A 7,314-nucleotide genomic window follows, 5' to 3' on the forward strand; every position below is an offset into this window, starting at 1 on the left:
ACATACATACAATACATACATACATACATACATACATACATACATACATACGCATGCACACACACACACACACACACACACACACACACAACACACACACACACACACACACACGCACACACAAACACACACACACACACAAACACACACACACACTCACGCACACTTTTTTTTCACTTTTCTTCCCTGGCACAAAAAAAATCAGACAACATTTCCCATCTAATTCATGCGTCACGCTCTCATCGAACGCAAATGCTCCTTGTTATTATGCGATGCGTCGCGGCTTCCTCTGAAGTTCGAAACGGCGCGCTTGTCATGCCTCCGACTGATTACTTCGGTGTTGTGCTAATTTGCCGAGAGATATAAAAAAAACCTTTATTGGGATAAGGTCGTAGAGGGCAGGGAAGGAGGGAGTAGGAGAGGGAAGGAGGGCGGGAGTGAGTAGGGGTGCAGAAGGGAGGAAGGGAATTAGGAAAAGGGAGGGAGGAAGGAAAGAAGGGAGAGGGAGAGGGAGAGGGAGAGGGAGAGGGAGAGGGAGAGGGAGAGAGGAGAGAGAGAGAGAGAGAGAGAGGGAGAGAGAGAGAGAGAGAGAGAGAGAGAGAGAGAGAGAGAGAGAGAGAGAGAGAGAGAGAGAAAGAGAGAGAGAGAGAGAGAGAGAGATTGAGGTAGACAGGCTGCCAACGAAAGAGACAAACAGACAAACACAGAAGCAAGACAGTGGAATATCAAACACCAAGACTATTTTAAAGAAAACGTCTTTTTCCACAAAAAAAGAAACGGCAAGAAACCCATAAGTTAACAAGAATAGACACTTTCTCTCTTAAGGAATCACAATTTAGTCATGATAATCAACTTATATATTATTATATATACATTTACGATCCCTAATACCTAGAAATTTTCCCTAAAAATTTGAGTGTGTGGGAATGCGGTCGTATTGTTGCAACATCTCCGCGGTCGTATTGTTGCAAGCTTTCTCGTTTTCTTTAGTTAGCTTAAAATTTTACTTATCGTTTTCTGTTTTTCTTTCTTTTCTTTTTCAAAGGTTTGTTATAATGTTTAGGTAGTTCTGATTATGTGTGATTTTATGGAGTGTCTGATATTTGCTTATGGTACGAAATAAAGAAGCTACCTTACATTTTCGGATTTTAGTGCCGCCGTAATATAAATGGAAATATGCAAATCAGTTGAGATCAGAATTGTGGCCACAATGATCACCGCAACATTCGGTTTAGAACATTTTTTTAAAAACAATATAAACCACCCCCATCTCTTTCCTCTCAAACAGAGAGAGAAAAAAAAATCGAAAATCCCCTTATCTCACCGAATATCCAAAACGAAAACGATTTCCCGAACGTAAAATCCGTCCCGTCAAAAAAAAAAAAAAAAAAAAAAAAAAAAAAAATCATTATGATTTCCAGTCGACCCGTCTGGCTGGTCGACCTTCACGTCATAAATGTCAACGGTTTTTAATATCTTGATCACGTTGCTATTAATTAGGGCAGTTTGTGCACATCCTGTATGCACGGTGAGGCTAACCCTTTTCTTTGTCTCATTCTGTTACACTTATTTCGTTTGTCTTTTTATTTTGTTTAAGTGATATATGCACAGAATGGTGTGTTTAGCTATTTGTCTATCTCTGTCTGTCTGTCTGTCTATCTGTCTGCCTCTCTGCATCTCTGTCTCTGTCTGTCTCTGTCTGTCTGTCTGTCTGTCTGTCTGTCTGTCTGTCTCTCTCTCTCTCTCTCTCTCTCTCTCTCTCTCTCTTTACACACACACACGTATGTGTATATATGTATATGTGTAAGTATGTATGTATAAGTCAGTCACAGGCATGGATAGTGACATGTTTTTCGTTTTCTTTATTGTCGTTCTGCAAATAATTGTAAAATAATCAATGTCAGATTTAGATTCCCTTTGGTGATGGAAGTATGCTTATTGGTATATCCGTGAATGACATAGTGTTTAAATATGTACGTAATCTAATGAAAAAATATCAATAAACATCTGAGCGAAAATTATTTTTCGAATTTGTATAACATGAAGAGGAACTAGTTGTTACATTTGAAAATCCGATATGTTATGAGTCCATGTGTCATTTGGTGTATTAAATATTTGGATTAAAAAAGAGGAGGTAAATATCATTGTTTATTGATAATAGACAGGCAGGTATGAGTGTAACCGGAGATGAGGGTGCAATAGGAAACATACGTTAAGTGTTAAGTGCAACATTGAGTGTTACGCCACACTAAATAAGGGTGTGGTAGTTAAAATGCGAGTGATACACTATAAGAAAGTGGTATTTAGATGCATGTACCGTAACACGTTTGTAACACCTCGCCCAAAATCACTTAAATGGTTGGGTCTACAGACGTGGGCGTAGGTTTCTGTGCGCGCGGGCGTGTTAGATAACTCGAAAACATGAGCATGTTTTATGGGCGCGCGTAGTCACTCGCTAACCAAACCATGTTTTATGGCCGAGCTCAGTAACTTTCCTAACTCGACTCCTTTGCCAACTCGTTTTACCACGGAAGGTCGCTATGGGCCCTTTGTACAGAGACCATGTGGTTTTCGTAACTACGGCTTACTGCATGAAACTGATATCAAACCGAAGCGTAATTACATGGTTGGATAATATGGTGGGCGAAGATTGAAGGGAGAGAAAGATAAGAAGATCAGTGTTCACGTGCGCTGAACAGGTCATTACGCACGGGGAGAACAATAACAATGGGGTATTATATTCTGCAGTGTGATAGGTGGGGCCGAGCACGGCGATATTGCAGATAAGTTGTTGAATAAGTATTGCAGTGTATGCGTAGGAAGTTAAAGGAAATATGAGTGTGTGGGAAAAGGGATGGACAGTAAAGTGTAATTGGAAAGAAAGAGAGCAGAGAAGGGTCAGATTAAGAGGGTTAAGTCTCAGGAAGGAAAGACACACACACACACACACGCACACACACACACACACACACACACACACACACACACACACACACACACACACACACACACACACACACACACATATATATATATATATATATATATATATATATATATATATATATATGTGTGTGTGTGTGTGTGTGTGTGTGTGTGTGTGTGTGTGTGTGTGTGTGTGTGTGTGTGTGTGTGTGTGTAGTGTAAGTGTGTGCGTGTGTGTGTGTGTGAGTGTATATGTGTATGTGCGTGTGTATGTGTGTGTGTGTGAGTGAGAGACAAAGAGAGAGACAGACAGAGACAGGCAGACAGACAGACAGAGACAGACAGACAGACAGACAGACAGACAGACAGACAGACAGACAGACAGACAGACAGACAGACAGACGACCCAACAGCCAGAATAAACGAAACCCTTATCACCCTCATCCGCGGCAGGTTACCTCAAACATAGCCTTTGTGTCTGAAACATTCCTTGATGACAGAATATTCCCGGATTCCTGGACACTCTACCTGGATCAGAGAGGATCAATCCACTATGGAAAGAGGCGTTGCTCTGCGTCACAAAGAAAGCCACCACTTGTAAGTTACTGAGACTCCAGCTCCGGATGGCCCGGGATTCCGCATTTGGAAATAAAAACGTATGTGGTTGACGGACGCTGCGGATGTATGGGCGATCACACCACAGGGAGATCTGAACCGCCGCATTAATGAAGATTCCTAAGATAATTCCTAGGCTAGATTTCACCTTGGTGGGAGACTGAGACGCACGCTGCAACGTATAAATCGCGTGAATGAACGTCAAAGAGGCACCTAAAGAGAAGTTTCTTGGACGTCCAGTACGAAAGTGTGTCATTTGTGAAACGCACTTCCAAGGTACCTGACCAGTCTTGGTTTGGGTCGCATTGTCGTGCTGCATCAGGTATTAAGTATCGCGGTTGGCTTAGATGCGAGGAAAAAAAAAATAGACGAAAAAAAGGCAAACGTACAAGATTCCTCATGAGCAAATCGCTTCTCACATGTCTGCCAACCAACGCTGGGCTATTCAGAAAGAGAAGGCTGATACAGAGTAGAAGGAGAAGGGCGACCAAAGGGGAAGCAAAACGTGGCGGAACCTAATATAGGAATCTGATGAGATAATCCCTTCACGTACTGGCTTTGAGGGGATTACTGCCCTCAGTTGTCAGGAGAAAGCAGACCTGCTGGCGTATCACATCCTTCGCAAAAAAGACTATTCCTGAGCCTGAAATGATATCCCCAATCCTAACAGCGATGAAAATGTTCAGCAACAACCTCACCCTCCTTCGTCCTGACACGTGAATTACATGAACTGAGTCTGTCTCCGATCGCTGTAAAGATGCAAAGGACCTAGCACAACCATTAGCCATCGTTTTCAAATTCACAAGAAATAAATACCGTCCGGATGTCAAGAATTACCGGTTTGTTCCTTGTTGTAAGGGATTAGAAAAGGTTACAGCAAAGGTGATCACGAAGATTCTAAGAAGAACCATCTTCAGAATCATCGGCAGTTTAGTTTTCTACTTCTGATCTGCACTTGATCATAAATGGAGTGAGATGCTAGATACAGAACAAATACTGGTCTTGGCTCTAGACACAGAAAGAACCTTTAAGAAGTCTTGTTAGAAAAAGTGCACTTAAGGGGACTTGCTAACTCTTACCTCTGTATCCAATGGCAAACGTATACACCCAAGGTCAGAGCAGGAGTGCCACAGGACATTGTTCGAGGACCTTTGCTCTGATACATTTATATCACCCACATTTAAAATCTCGTCCCACAGTCACACGCTTTTGCCGCTGATATAACCCGGTCATTGAGTTATGCCTCAGAGGATACGCTTAGGAAGGGCGATGGATCACTTAATTATTAAATGATATAGCAACACAAGGAAGACGTTAGCAAGTGAGATCTACACTCAAGAAACCCCACCTCATGATGATTAGTAGATCCCAAGTCAGTGCCTCTCTGAATTGCGACCTGCCATCATTTAAATCAGAAGACAAAACAGGAATCCTTGGCATGATTTATGACAAGAGACTATCATACAAAAAATACAGCGATAACTTGTAAACTTGTTTCTAAGGCACATGACAAAAGACACTATACACTGCCCAGTTTCCTCAAGGATACTGAACTCTCATCTAGGGAAGAGCAGCAGCTAATCAGCCTTTTCTCCCGTCAGGGTACAAGAACGGACATAAATAACGATACACGCAGAAGAAATTAATCTCCAATCTTCAGCACAGGAGGAATATAACGAAGATTAGAATTCAACACCAACAGCTAGTGCGAAGCTTCGCTGTTATACTTAACAAATTATGCCGGAATGTCTTCTTTTTTCTTTTCTTTTTTAATATTCCTAATGGAAAAGAAATACAAATTACATTTTTTAGCATGTCATTTAAAATATAACTTGAGATATAGTTTCTGTAGATATGCTTTTCATAATTGTCTATAATTTCCCTTCCAGTAATCATCTTCGGTTTTACCTTCAGATAATTTTCTTGTTGGGAGCAAATTTTAGCTTTCAAAAAATAATGCTACCTTGGTCGGCTGAAATTATCAAAAATATCAATAAAGGAACAGTTCATAAACAAAAATTAAATAGATGAATAAGAGAGAGAGAGAGAGAGAGAGAGAGGAGAAAAGAAGAGAGAGAGGCAGAGAGAGAGAGAGACAGAGAGAGAGAGAGAAGAGAGAGAGAGAGAGGGGGAGAGGAGAAAGAGAGACTGAGGGAGACAGGTCCTTTTTCCAACTTTTTCCTCTCTCTCTCTCTCTCTCTTTTCTCTCTCTCCTCTCTCTGTCTCTCCAAATCTCTCTTTTCCCCTCTCCTCTCTCTCTCTCTCTCCTCTCTCTCTCCCCCTTTCCTCTCTCTCTCCCCCTTCATCTTCTGTTTTTCTTCTTTTCCCCCCTCTTCTCCCTCCCTTTCTCTCTTCTTCTCTTCTTCCCGTTTTTGCCCGTCTCTCTCTCTCTCTCTCTCTCTCTCTCTCCTCCCTCTTTCTCTCTTTCCTCCCTCTTTCTCTCTCTCCTCCCTCTCCCTCTCTCTCTCTTTCTCTCTCTCTCTCCCTCTCCTTTTCTTTTTCTAACTCTCTCTCTCTCTCCTCTCCCCTCTCCCTTTTCTCTCTCTCTCTCCTCTCCCTCTCTCTCTCTCTCTCTCTCCCCTCCCTTCTCTCTTTTTTCCCTCTCTCTCCTTTTCTCTCTCTTCTCTTCCTCTCCTCTTCCTCTCTCTCTCTCCTTCCCTTTTTCCCCCTTTTCCTTTTTCCCTTTCCTAAAAACCCCTTTTTCTCTCTTTTTTCTTTTTAAAAAAAAGAAAGGGGGTAAAAGAAAAAATAAGGAACGTTCTTTCAAAAAAAAAATTTTCCCGGGGGGGGGGGGGGGTTTTTGGGTTTGGGCTCTTTTCTTTCCCTTCTCTTCTCTCTTCTCTTCTCCTCTCTCTCTCTCTCCTTCTCTCTTTTCTCTTTTCTCATTCCCTTTTCTCTCTCTTTTTCCCTCTCTCCCCCTCTCGTTTTTTTCTCTCCCCTGTCTCTCTGTCCTCTCCCTTCTCTCTTCCTCCCCTCTCTCTCTTTCCCCCCTCTCCTCTCTCTCTCCTTTTCTGTCCTCTCTCTCTCCTCCTCCCCTTTCTAACTCTGTCTGCTGTTCTGTCCCGGGCCGTCTCCTCTTTTCTTTTCTCTCTCTCTCTCTCTCTCTCCTCTCTTCTTTTCTCTCTCTCTCTCTCTCCCTCTCTCTCTCTCTCTCCCCTCTCTTTCTTTTTTTTTTTCTCTCTCTCTCCCCTCTCTTCTCCCCTCTCTCTCTCTCTCTCTCTCTTTTTTCCCTCTCTCTTTTTTTTTTCCAAATCTTCTCTCTCTTTCCCTCTCTCTTTTCCCTTCTCTCTCCTTCCCCTCCCCTCTCTTTTCCACCTTTTCTCTCTCCTCTCTCTCTCTCTTTCTCTCTCTCTCTCTCCTCCCCTCTCTCCTCCCTCTCTCTTCTCCTCCCCTCTCTCTTTTCTCTCTCCCTCTCTCTCTCCTTTCCCTTCCCCCCTCTCTTTCCAACCCTCTTTTCTTTTCCCAACTCCTCCTCTTTTTTTTCCCTTTTCCCCCTCTCTCTCTTTCCCTCTCTCTCTCCTTTTCTCTCTCTTTCCCCTTTTTTCTCCTTTCCCCCCTCCTTTCCCCTCTTCTCCCCTCTCTTCCCTCTCTCTCCTTCCTCTCTCCTCTCTCCTCTCTCCTCTCTCTCTCCTCCTCTTTCTCTTTCCCCCTCCCCCCCCCCCCTTTTTTTCTCCCTCTCTCCCCTCTCTCTCTCTCTCCCCCCCTTTTTTTCCCCTCTTTTAATTTTTTTCTTTTCCCCCCTCTCTCCCCTTCTTTAACCCCCCCCCCCCCCTT

Source organism: Penaeus monodon, chromosome 3 (genome assembly GCF_015228065.2).
Source record: "Penaeus monodon isolate SGIC_2016 chromosome 3, NSTDA_Pmon_1, whole genome shotgun sequence".
Classification (NCBI taxonomy): Eukaryota; Metazoa; Arthropoda; class Malacostraca; order Decapoda; family Penaeidae; genus Penaeus; species Penaeus monodon.